General features: G+C 44.6%; 1 protein-coding gene across 7 annotated transcripts in view; it reads right to left on the bottom strand.

Annotated features, from left to right (window-relative positions):
* Positions 1-11,114, bottom strand: part of MPPE1 (metallophosphoesterase 1) — a 56,424-nt gene extending 45,310 nt beyond the window's left edge. For 4 of the 7 annotated variants that reach the window (XM_045459235.1, XM_045459244.1, XM_045459236.1 and 1 more), the window contains exon 1: positions 10,028-11,114. The gene's annotated coding sequence lies outside the window, so the exon portion shown is untranslated. The remainder of the gene's footprint in view (positions 1-10,027) is intronic. The other 3 variants (XM_045459238.1, XM_045459239.1, XM_045459240.1) reach the window with 1 other exon arrangement.
* Between the last annotated feature and the right edge of the window lie 1,858 nt (positions 11,115-12,972).

The following is a 12,972-nucleotide window of genomic DNA, read 5'->3' as shown; positions in this document are numbered from 1 at the left end:
AAGGAAAAATTAAAAAGTAAATAAATAAAATTTATAAATAAATAAATAAGCATGTTCATTTTTTTAAATGTATATAGGTGGGTATAAATCACAATGACACTTATATTTCCTTGGATATATTTAAAAGACAGATGTAACAGTTTCATTGAAATGTGTTGACAATTGCATCAGAGTAGCAACTATTTAAACTTATAAAGAAATTATTCGAAGACTATTAATGTGGGTGAGGGGGTACAGTTTTTCAAAATCCCTTTAAGGTTATATGATTAAAAAACTGAAAATTGGCTTTATGGCCAGTGGCTCAGTTGGTTGAGCATCCCACTTTAGCTCAGGTTATGATCTTGTGGTTCATGGGGTCACGCCCCAGGTCAGGCTCTCTGCTGTCAGTGCAGAGCCTACTTTAGATCCTCTGTCCCCCTCTCTCTCTCCTCCTCCCCTGTTCTCTCTCTCTCTCTCACAAAAACAAACAAACATTTTAAATAATAATAATACTAAAAATAAAAAGCTGACAATTATTGAGCTAAATGAGAGGAAATATTCTCCCACCCAAAATGAGAAGGTTGAGCCCTTGATCTTTTAATATAGACACGTTCTAGTTTTATTCACACAAATACATCCTACATAAACCAAAAAGTTATTAGGGAACAGTGACATGTTTGTGAGCACTTCATTCTTAGCCTTAGTTAAGCCAGGCATGGGAAGATATTTGTATACAACAAATAAAAATCACTATATGCCAAACAAACCACAAAACGTACCACATAACTTCATCACACAAAAAAAAAAATGATCTGCTCTGCTTTTCCCCCCAGAATCAATCAACAGTTATTAAGTAGTTTTTACGTATCAGCAATGTGTTAGTCTGGGGCACCTGGCTGGCTCAATCAGTAGAGCATCAGACTCTTGATCTTGGGGTGGTAGGTTTGAGCCCCACGTTGGGGGTAGAGACTGCTTTAAAAAATAATGTGTTAGCTTGTATGAGTGAATGCAATAATTTCTCTTTCTTTGAGGATTCACTGAATTAGTGAATACTGAGCCATTGTTCTTAAAGGAAATGTTAGGTTAGGTTCCTGTACGCCACTGATCAAAACATTTTCATTAGCAAATCAATGCAGAACCTTGTGTGATGTGTGTTTCTGTTTAAAGACACCTTCTTTAATACATGTTGTTGATGGATTATCCTTTAGGGCACAGCCTACAGCACCCTCGGCATGTCCTAAATGAAGCTTATCTAACACAGGCACTTTCTCTATAAGGCATATCACACCTTCTTGCTAAGCTTAGGAACACTGGACCACACTTCAGCATTACACTTGGGGCCTGTTGTAAACAAGACAGCCAACAAAAAGCACAAAGATGCAAAACACAGGCCACTAAATAGACTCCGAAAGGATTCTTCTTCACAGCATGAGAGCTGAAACAAGGCCACAGAGAAGGTCTTGTGTGACCTCAACTGGAAATACACATAGTGGGAAATTTACCTTTTTTGTCACTTGCATGTATCTGTGAATGATCTTGGGGGTTACAGATAAATTTTAGGAAGTAGGCAAATTCAGAAATATAGGATCCAAGGATAATGAACATCGATTGTAAATACATGCTCAAGAAATGTTAACTCTGGAAAGAAAGGCAAAAAGAAATTTAAGCATTAAGGTAGGTAGACTTTGGATAAGATAGAGGAAGTAGGGTATTGTCTAATGTAACATAAGACCAAGATTGAAATGGTATCTGTATTAGTTTCCTATTACTGCTGCAACAAATTATCAACAAATACAGTGGCTTGAAAAGCAGACTTATTATCTTACACTTCTGTAGGTTGTAAGTCCTACATGAGTCTCATTGGGCTAAAATCAAGATGTTGGCAAGACTGAGTTTTCTGGAGGCTCTAGGGGAGAATCCATTTCCTTGCCTTTTATAGCATTGAGAGGCCATCCATATTCTTTGGCTCATGGTCACTTCTTCCATCTTCAAAGCCATCAATGATGGATCTAATCCTTTTCCCATGACACTATTCTGACTTCCTCTTCCACCTCCCTCTTCTACTTTTAGGGATTTTATGTGATTTTATGGGCTCACATGGATAATCCAGGACAATTTCCCCTTTTCAAGGTCAGCTGATCAAAAACTGAGGATCTTTTTTCCTCCTAACACCAAACATGTAGCATCTTTCCAAACGCTACTGCTCCAATTTTCTAACACCAACTGAGTGTCTTACAACTCAATTCAATTCTGACACTAACTATCCATAGTTAGCATCAGACTCCACAGGTTTAAAGATTGGTCCCACAAGACTTCCCTCATTTCAGATACCAGTTGCAAGTATCGGGTGCCCAGGTTAGCCTCACTTCTCTTCGACTTGGCTACAAAGTCAGAGGTTCCCCCAGGGTGCCTGGGTGGCTCAGTCAGTTAAGCATCCAACTTCAGCTCAGGTCATGATCTCATGGTTCATGGGTTCAAGCCCCACTTCTGGTTCTGAGATGACAGTTCAGAGCCTGAAGCCTGCTTCAGATTCTGTGTCTCTCTGCCCCTTCCCCACTTGTGTGCTCTCTCTCTATCAAAAATGAACACTAAAAAAAATTTTAAGTCAGGGGTTCCCACAATACAACCCCACATACACAATGACTCCAAGAACTCAGGAAACTGCTATCCTTGCTATTAAATTTTAAAGGATACAAAGACAGCCAAATAAAGAGGCACATAAGGCAAGAACCAGAAGTACCCCGAGTGCAGGAGCCTCTATCCCTGTGGAGATGAGATGTGCCACCCTCCCAGCACATGGATGTGTTTGCCAACTTGGAATCTCCTTAGATTTTTATGAAGTTTTACTATGTAAGCATGATTGTGGCCTTTGGCAACAATCTCAATCTCTAGTCCTCCCCTCCTCCCCAGAGGTTGGGGAGATGAGGCTGAAAATTCCAAGATTCTAATCAACTCTTGACTTTTCTGGCAACTGGCTCTTACCCTGATGCTATCTGGGGTAGCAAGAGTCACCTCCTTGGAACACCTCCTCACTTAGGAATTCTAAGAGTTGTAGGAGCACTGTTTCAGGAAGTGGGGACAGAGACCAAATATCTTTCTTATCTTACCACAGCAACTTTAATTGCATCTACAACTGTAATTCCCTTTTGCCATGTAAGGTCACATATACACAGAGTCTAGGGATAAGAATGTGAACATCTTTGGCGGAGGAAGGGGCGTCATTCCAGTAACCACAGCATCTATTGCAGTTTGCAAGCACTAAACAGTAGTGCTTTAGGAACCTTGATGTGCCAACATTATGGTGCTTGGATGGAGGGTCAGCCAAAAGGCTGAAGCCAAAGCACTACACTAGGGTGATGGAGAGAAAATAGAGAGGGGAGAGACTGCAGGGCATTGTCAAAGCAGAAATGATAATTATGTAACAAATATGGAGCTCGTGAAAGTTCTGTTGGACCATACCCTACAATTAGTACGTGGGTTTTCTGATGAACTAGTAAACGCGTTATGAGCACGTTGGTGATCTGCATTAGTTTTAAACAAACACCTAAAAGTCTAATTCCAGGGATCCAAATTTTCCCTGCTGACAAACTATCTTCTTGTTACCATGGAGAAATTTGGAAGCACCTCATTTATATTCCTTACCTCCTTCCTCCCTCCCTCACCTCACCTCACACTACGTCCAACACTAGCTGATGTGGATGTGGGATGTGGGGAGGGAGCACAGAGAGAGAGAGACACCCTGCCCGCAGGCTTCATTCTATCCCATGACATCAGTGGCCAACCTACCAGTGACTTGTGGATGAGACTGATGAGCCACAGGATAAAGTCCCTGTATACCCAGGCTTTATCCTGTGGACCCATAATCAGCAGCCTTTTTCTCCGTGCCTTCCCAGAACACTTTTACAGGGTTCTAAGCCATCACCTCCTCTTCACCATAATCAACATCCCTTGCAACACCTCCGATGTAAACAATCGCACAATGATAAGTTGGTTTCACAGTTGGTCAGTAATTGCCAAAATCCCTCCAGATGGCAAATGTGCCTAGGCATCTCTGTTTTAGATATACACTCATTTTTTTCTAAAAATGAAGATTGTGGCAGTTTAAGAAGTGTGGTTCGGGGGGGGGGGGGAGATTGACCATGTGACTTTGATGTGATTTAGACAAATGAGAATATTTCTTGAAATCTAAGACATCATCAGCTGTGACATGCACCACTATTTTAGGCTCTGGGGATCTGGGGCAAGGGTCTCTCATGAGGTTGCCGTTAAGCCACCAGCTAGGGCTGCCATCATCGGGGGCTAGAGAATCCATTTCCAAGCTCACTCACATATTTGATGGCAGCGTCCGGTTCCCCCTGGCTATTGGCCAAATACCCCAGTTCCTTGCCAGTAGCCAAACTGTCAGCAACCTGAATGTCTCCCCCCAAATGAGGCGAGCCCAAGATGGTGAAAGCCATAGCCTTTTATAGCCCGATCACAGAAGTAACACACTGACTTCTGCCATGTTCTATTGGTCACACAGACTAACTCTGGTACAGTATGGGTGAGGACTCTACAAGGGCATGAATATCAGGAGGCTGACTACCACAGTAACGTATTACAGAAAGGAATGTGAAACTAATTTGCTTCATTAAGTGACATTTATTGAGCCCTTACTATACACCTTGCCCCATACTAAACACTAATAGCTCGTTTAAGACAATTAAGTGAGACCCATAATCCCATGAGATGAACCCTGTTCTTATCACTTTTTTTTTTTTTTTTTTTACAATCGTGGAAACTAAGACTTAGAAAGGTTAGGTAACGTATCCAAGGTCACTAGCCAGTCAGAGTGAGGGCTGGGACTTCTGATTTGTCACTAAAATGCGACCCAGCCTTCACTTCAATGTATATTATTGAATATGTCAACAAAGAAATCCCACTAGATAATTTGAAAACCTCCAAGATTCTTTATGGTTTCTTGACTATTGCCCTCACCAGTCCATAAGAAAGTACTTGATTGTGTTGTGACACTTGTAGAACTTTAGCTTATTTCATTTGCTTTGGTAATTATTTATAATTGTTTAAATCAACCGTGATGGACTTCAGCTCTGGTGCCATCTATACCTTCACGTAAGAAAGGATCAAAACTGCCTGCTTTGCCTCACACGATAGTAGGTGTCATTTCAAAAGCGAGGACAGAATAAAGTGCAGATCTTCAAAGAAATCTGACCAATTTTCTCTGAAGACGTAAGAGTCAACACAGTTTTAAAATTATTTTCATAACTTTACAAAAGAAATGGAAGACAAAGGAGACTGCTTTTTACTCTCATGTAGATATGTTCAAATATTAATTATCGCAAACACCTGTCAAGAGTAGACACAATCACTCTCCCCCTATGTTCAATAACAGTAAAAAGAAAAAGTAATGTAACTTTTAGACTGCTCTGAGAGCACAAAGTACAGGAAGTCTTACTTGTGACCCTAAGACTCATCCCCTCCTATGATGCGTGCTAACCCATTCTGATAAAGAAACAGACCCAGAGATTATGAAATTAGTTCACTGGGTTTCCAATTCAGATTAGATAAAGGAATTTTCTTAAATCCCTGCAAGTAAAACCTACTAGAGTCATCAGTATGGAAACTGCCATCACATCAGGAAGAAAATAAGGATTTAAGGCACTCACCGTTGGATCAGCTAGATTGAGTTTGGAATAGCAACCAGTTGTAACTAAGCAAAGAAAGCAGTGGGTCTGGTATTCAAGGGGAGTCAATTCATTGTTAAACTCTTCCTTGAGGAGCACAGAGCTAATGAAGTCTATCCTTGGGTGGTTGGGTGGGGTCTGGCTAAGGCTCAAGAGTAGGAGCAGGGAAGACCAAGCTGAGAAGACCAGTGGTCCAGACCATCATAGAGTAGGGGTGCTCCCAGTACAAGGGTGGGGGACAGAGAGGAGTACAGGTGTGGGGGAAAGGGCGGGGTGAGGGGGCAGGAATCCAGCAGACAGTAGAGAGTTTGGGGACTCAACACTGCTGCAGGCTAGATAGTGCTCAAAGAAACAACTGATACTGACAAGTCATGAGGGCCAAGTTGGAACCTCCAGGCCCAGGTCTCTGACTGCACTCTTTCTGGCTCTTTAGGGAGCAGAGGCCCCAACAGACTGGCTAGTGACGGGGTACTCTGAGCCCAGCACCCAAGAACCACATGAACACTGAGTATTTGGCTCCTTGTGTTTCCTCAGCTCACAGCACAGAATTCTGCAGGAGTCTGAAACTTGGGAAGTTAGCCAACAAAAGAATATACCTAGAGCTATTTCGCTCACAGTTTTTGTTCTGGATGCATATCAGATTCTCAAAAAATTGTTTTGTTTATTAGAGAAAGAGAGAAAGAGAGGAAGGGAGATGAAAAGGGAAAGAATATGGAGAAGGAGGAGGAAGAGGGGGAATGAATGAGAGTGGGTCAAAGGAAGGAAAGAGGGAAAGAAATAGAAGAAACACAAAGATGAAAAAAGAAAGGAAGGAAGGAAGAGAGGGAGGGAAGGACATCAGTTTGGTGGGACCATGCGCATGCGCAAACACACACACACACACACACACACACACACACACACACACACACACCACTGTGATCACCCTAAAGAAATTAGCTATTTCTCAGCTCTGCCTATTATCTGAGCCACTCCTTAGGACATCCTTTGGGGTAGGAGCAGATGTTGGCTGGGATAACGCTATAGATTTTGGTTTAAATTTATTTTGTCTCTAGGGTAAGTTATATTTTGCTTTTCTCTGAAGCATAAAGACAAAGGGTCTCAAGGCAAATAATCGTCAATCAGAAATACTAAAAGTGGTCAGGTTGTGAACTAATTAGACTCATGCCGAGGATACAAGGACTATTAATGTCCCCAGCAGGTGGCGCAAGCTGCCCTCTACTGTGATGAGACTTCCCAGATCCCTACAGTGTTAAAATAAGTTTCCTCTTCACATTATGTTTCAAACAGCAGATCCTAACCAGGTAAGGGGTTGGGTTAGGAAAGAGATCGTTCAGCAGGATTCCAAGAGACACTAAGTAGGGAAGACAAAATCTGGAGGCTTTTAATTTTATTTCTCAGGTTAAACTGTTTAAAAACACTCATTGACCTCACAAATAATATTGTTCCATTCCTATCATTTTGGGCTCTGAAAACTTAAGAATTCTTTCAAGACAGAGTTTTAGATTAAGTGCCAAAGGACAACAAAGTACCAAGAATTAGGATATCTGAAAATATTTGTATTAATTGGTGAAGGGTTTATAATGGAGAAGGCTTTCCCATAACAAATTAAAGATAAATCAATTCTGAAGGAAACCTCGAGAAAGGGGACGTTGATTAGAGATTGTTGAGATCAGCCAACGTAGAAATTCTGCTGCTTCGCTAGTTTCTTACAAATAAATACAGTGTTCCTGCTCACACTTTCAGCTCGGGGCTATGCATTTTTTTTGTGAGCAAGCAAACAGTAGAACTGAAAACATTTGCATCCCTGGGGATGAGGTAACCCTTTTTTGGGAAGGTAGGGAACATAATATGTTATCCTTGGAGTCATCTCCAAAATCTGGGACAGAAAACAGAAACTTATTAATTAAGTCTTCTTAAATGTCTGCCCTCATATGTTTCCAAAGAAACAAGAGTTTGGAATGTTCAGGTCAGTGACTAATTTCCAGTGAATAGCTGTCCTGCCAGCACCTACTGCCTTCCTTCCCTCACATCCATTGATGTTTTAACTCTGCGTCTGCTTCCCTGTCGGTCTGCCACTAGCTAGAGCTTTTACTTGTTAAAGATATTTTAAAATATAAAAGTCGCATGTGCGAACAGCAAGAAATTTGAAAACGCTGAAAGGCATAAAGGAGAAATTTCCCATGACTGAGTAGATATTGGCAACACCTACTTCTCACAAAGAGCTTGTGCCCAGAATAGACAAAGAACTCCGACAAATCAATTTTTAAAAAAACGATAAAGAAAAATAAATAAATAAATAAATAAATAAATAAATAAAAATAAAAAAACGATCAAGAGAAAAAATGAGCAATAGGTTTGAACAGACACTTCACCAAAGAGCATACTCAAATGGGCAATCTCAATTCTGTTAATAACCAGCTGTCAATGAAAACCATGGTGTGCATGAGGGTTTTAAAGTCCACAAATTCTTTGCGACTTCTCCCTTCAAGACATGGGGACTAGTTCCTTTGAGGGCAGTCTCGGAGTAAACACTGGTTTCCAACAGAGAATAAAGCAGATCGAAGTGTGTGGCTTCCCCCTCGCCCCCTCTCTTGGATCACTCGGACAGGACCATGGGCTGCCATGTTAGGTGGCTGCCCAAGGAGCTTTAGGGAGGCCAACACCAAGAGCAACTGGGGCCTCTAGCCAAAATCTGAGTAAAAGACCCTGAGCAGAACTGCCCTGCTAAGTCTCTCCCAAAGAAATGGTGATCCACAAAAACTGTGAGATAATGAATTTCTTAAGCCACCAAATTTGGGGGGAAGTTGTTATGCAGATGACATATACACTAGGATACCACTGCACATATACCAGAAGAGCTAAATTTAAAAAAAAAATTTTTTTAAGTTTATTTATTTTGAGAAAGAGACAATATGAGGAGGGGAGGGGGAGAGAGAGAGGGAGAGAGATAGAGAATCCCAAGCAGACTCTGCGCTGTCAGCACAGAGACTTATGTGGGGCTCGAACACAAAACGGTGAGATCGTGACCTGAGCTGAAAGCTTAACCAATTGAACTACTCAGGCGCCCCAGAATAGCTAACATTTTTAAGTTTGTGGTATGGAGAACTCATTACAATGTGCAACATGCCAACTCTCATTCCACTGCCGCTGATGGGTGTGTAACCGGTGCAACCATTCTAGAAAACCATGTACGTGATCTACTGAAGTTGAACATATGCATGCCCTATCGTGCGTTTCCACGCTGGGACACACAGAAATGCACGCACATTAGGCATTGAAAATCACGTACAACAATATTCACAACAGCATCATGTCATAGCTCAAACTGAAAATATGACAACAGTATTTGGATAAATAAAAGGCGGTGTGTCCACGGAGTGATAAGCAGCAGCGACAATCCATGAACTATCGCTGCGTGTAATAAGCCAGCTGAGTCTAACTCCCACGATGCATGAAAGAAGCCAGGCACAAATTAACCCAGAATAGATTCTATAGTCAGCAACCAGTAAGGAGAGAGAAACCACACCAGCTAACCCAATAGACAGGATGTATCATAAAGAACAGTTAACTAGGTATAAAGGTATTAACTAGATGACTAAAAGTCAAAAACAGGTATCAGGGAGGTAGCTACCACCTCCTAGGACTGGGGCACAAGAAGAAAAAAACTGAAATTCCTGAAATCCAGAAGCTTGGAGGCAGCCCCCTCCCCAACCGTCTGGTGCTGGGACCGGTGTCTTGGGGGGCGCTCAGAGGGGTTCTCTAACTGCTGCGAAAATTACAAACTAGACTCCATTACTGCTGCCGGAAAGCGCTGCTGGCACTGGGGAGGGGGGGCGGGGGGCGGGGGGGGGAGCAGGTTGCTAGGGTGACGTTGGCAGGGAAGGGAGCCAACAGGAAGCCAGCAGGAAGAAGCAAGTCCCTCCCCTCTCCTGCGAGCTGCAGGTTCCCTGCAGCTGGTTTCCAGGGGAGTCTGGGTATCAAGGGACAGGGGACAGAGGGATGGCGCTGAGGCAGCCTCGCCCGCAGCGCGAGGCCGACGGGAGCGTGGGTCTGGAACCGAGAGGCGGCAGCCTGAGAGCTGGCACAGAGGACATACGTGAACGTTCAAAAGGAAACAAAATGGACACGTGGTGTTAATGTTGGGACAGCGGTTACCTCGGGGTGGGGGTAGGGATTTCTCGAGCAGTGAGCCCTCCCACAAGGGGAGCTTCCGAGGTGCCAGGGACTTTGAGTGCGTTCACCTGGGCGATGTACATAGCCCTGTGTGGGCAAAGCCTTCCCTTAACACCCTGCTTTCCGGTTATAAAAGGCAACAAAAGGTTCCAGGAGGTTCAACTCAGTGTAACCCAGTGACTACTTACTGAAATCTCACCTAAACTTGAAGATGGGCCTCTTCTTGGAATGTTTCCCCGATTCTTTTATTCGCATGGGTCTCTTCCTCCTCTGAAGTCTTAGAAAAGTCGTCGACGGATTTCACAATGTAACGCAAATTGGTGTCATGGATTACATCCAAGGTGCTAGTTTCATCTTCCCAAAGAGGTGATAAACCTGAGGCCAGAAACTCAATACCCCCGAGGTGGCATAGCTCCGGACTGAACTCAGGTGTCCATAAATCAGTTATCTGTTATCTAACAATCAGCTTCAAACCTAACCGAAATGCTGATGAGTTAAACAGCCTCATTTGACACGAGCTAACTAGAATATATGAAAGAGGTCACTGTTTCGAGTTTCTTTATCAAGAAAGGGAAGGCCCAAAGATGACCCGGTAAGTGTACCGTCTTCAAGGGAAAAACAAAATCCTTTTATGGAAAATTCTGTTTTCCCTATTATGGTGAGAGTGAAAATGCTTCCGGCACAAGAACCAGAGCGTCTGGGCCGCCGCAGGCGGTGGGTGCCACGCGCGACCTTTGCCCCACTTCAGGCGGCGGCGTTGACGCTTCTCCCCGCGGGCGGCCTCGGCCCCTTCTCCTCCTCGCTCAATCCTCGCTCAAGCTTGCACTAGAGCAGGCACTCGTCCCTTGCCATAGAAGCCGCTCTTCACACGTCAGCCAGGCTATTTTTAAAGGCTCTCCTGGAGATCCCCAAAGTAAAAGCATCGCGGGGCGGGGCCGCCACCCCGCCGGGTCCTCCACGCTGCAGCCCGGCCAGCGAGAGGACCGTCCCCAGACACCCCGGAGAGCACCGCCCCCAGACCCCGGAGGGAGGACAGTCCCCGGACACCCAGAAGGGTTACCCCCAGACCCCGGGGATCCGCCCCCAGAAGCCCCCGGAGGGGCTGTCCCCACCCTGTCCTGCTCTCTTCCTCCTTGGCGTGGCCGCCGCCGCCTTCCTTCCACGCTCTCCAGGGGAAAGGCCGCCCTCTAGGCCTCCTTGCTTTCCCCTTTCCCAGGACTGACGATGGCCCTCTGCCCACCCTTGGGCCGCCCGGAAGCTTCCTCTTTAATGGCCAGGGGCCCATACGACTCGAGTCTCAGATTTCCCACCCCTCCCCCGCGTCTGTGCCCCGCCTTCCCCCAACCTGTCACCCAAGGCGGGGGGGGGGGGGGGGGGGGGGGGGGGGGGGGGGCCAAGGCGGGCGTGGGGGCGGACCTTGGCGTGGCTGCTGCTTGAATCGCGGCCCTGGACCCTTTTTGGCTGTTGTCTCTGGGCAGCCTAGGCCAGGCGAGTCTGGGACAGGTTCAGGGGTCTTATTTAGCTCCTATAAAGGGAGGACTTCACCCTCCCATCCCCCACCCAGCAAAGAGCCTACAGATGTCAGAAAGTCTGATTTAAAACTCATTAGGGGCGCCCGGCTGGCTCATTGGGCAGGTCATGTGACTCTTCATCTTGGGCTTGTGAGTTCCAGCCCCACCTTGGGTGTAGAGATTACTTTAAAATAATCTTGGGGCGCCTGGGGCGCTCAGTTGGTTAAGCTTCCGACTTTGGCTCAGGTCATGATCTCTAGGTTCCCAGGTTGAGGCCAGGGCGGTGGGCTCCGTGCTCACAGCTCAGAGCCTGGAGCCTGCTTCAGAGTCTGCTGCCCCTCCCCCGCTTGCACTCTGTCTCTCTCTGTCTCTCAAAAATAAATGCTAAAAAAGAAATTTAAATAAAATCTTAAAACAAAACCCTCATTGGTTAAAGAGCAGACTCTTAACTATACAGGACAAACTGATGGTTGCCAGACAGGAGGGGGGGGGGAGGGGGAATGGTGAAATAGTAAAGGGGATTAAGAGCACACTTCTGATGGGCACTGAGCAATGTATACAATTGTTGAATCACACCTATACACCTGAAACTAACATTGTCTGTTAACTATACTGGAATTAAAAATTCTTTCTAAACTAAATAAAACCCACTGGGTGAGAAACTATTAACAATGTTTTTTTTCTCTAGAAAGGAGAACTGGGTGACTGGCAAATGGGGTAGGAGGGAGACTTCTTTCATACATACTCTTTTGACCTTTTGGATTTCATGTCACATGCAAAATTGTTCATATTATTAAAATAAAACCTTGCTTTTTATTTGTTTTTTTTTTTAATGTTTTAAACGTTTTATTTATTTTGAGACAGAGAGAGACAGAGCATGAGCAGCGGAGGGGCAGAGACAGGGAGATACAGAATCAGAATCCAGGCTCCAGAATCCAGGATCCAGGCTCTGAGCTGTCAGCACAGAGCCCGACGCGGGGCCTGAACTCACAAACCATGAGATCATGACCTGAGCCGAAGTCAGACGCTTAACCTACTGAGCCACCCAGGCGCCCCTTTATTTATTTATTTTTTTGTGTTTATTTACTTATTTTGAGAGAGAGAGAGAGACAGAACCCAAGCAGGGGAGGGGCAGACAGAAAGGGAGAGAGAGAGAATCCTAAGCAGACTCCGCACTGTCAGCACAGAGCCAAATGCAGGGCTCAAACCCATGAACCATGAGATCATGACCTGAACCAAAATTGAGTCAGAGGCTTTACTGACTGAGCCACCCAGGTGCCCAAAATAAAATCTTGCTTTTTAATTGGGATTGTTTGCATAGGTATGTTCAGTTGCTGAAAATTCGGTGAGTTCTATGTTTAGGGTATATGTACTTTTCTGAATGTATGTGTACCTCGTAAAAAGTTTTTAAAAATCAAATAAAATCTGTAGGCAAAGAACAGAGTGCAGGCCACCATTGTCCTTGAGAATGTCCTTGAGCACAGGCCTATGTGCCCTTGAGAAGCCATCTAGATGTGCTTGGACACAGACCAGCTCCAGGCGTCCTCTGCCCCTCCTCTTGTTGCCTTCCTTCTCTTAATCTTGGAGTCCTCCTGTGTGCACATTCTTAGTACATTCCTACT

The sequence above is a fragment of the Leopardus geoffroyi genome, chromosome D3 (assembly GCF_018350155.1).
Source record: "Leopardus geoffroyi isolate Oge1 chromosome D3, O.geoffroyi_Oge1_pat1.0, whole genome shotgun sequence".
In the NCBI taxonomy this organism is placed as follows: domain Eukaryota; kingdom Metazoa; phylum Chordata; class Mammalia; order Carnivora; family Felidae; genus Leopardus; species Leopardus geoffroyi.
The sequence above is the reverse complement of the archived record's forward strand: the minus strand, read 5'-3'. Positions and strand labels throughout refer to the sequence as shown.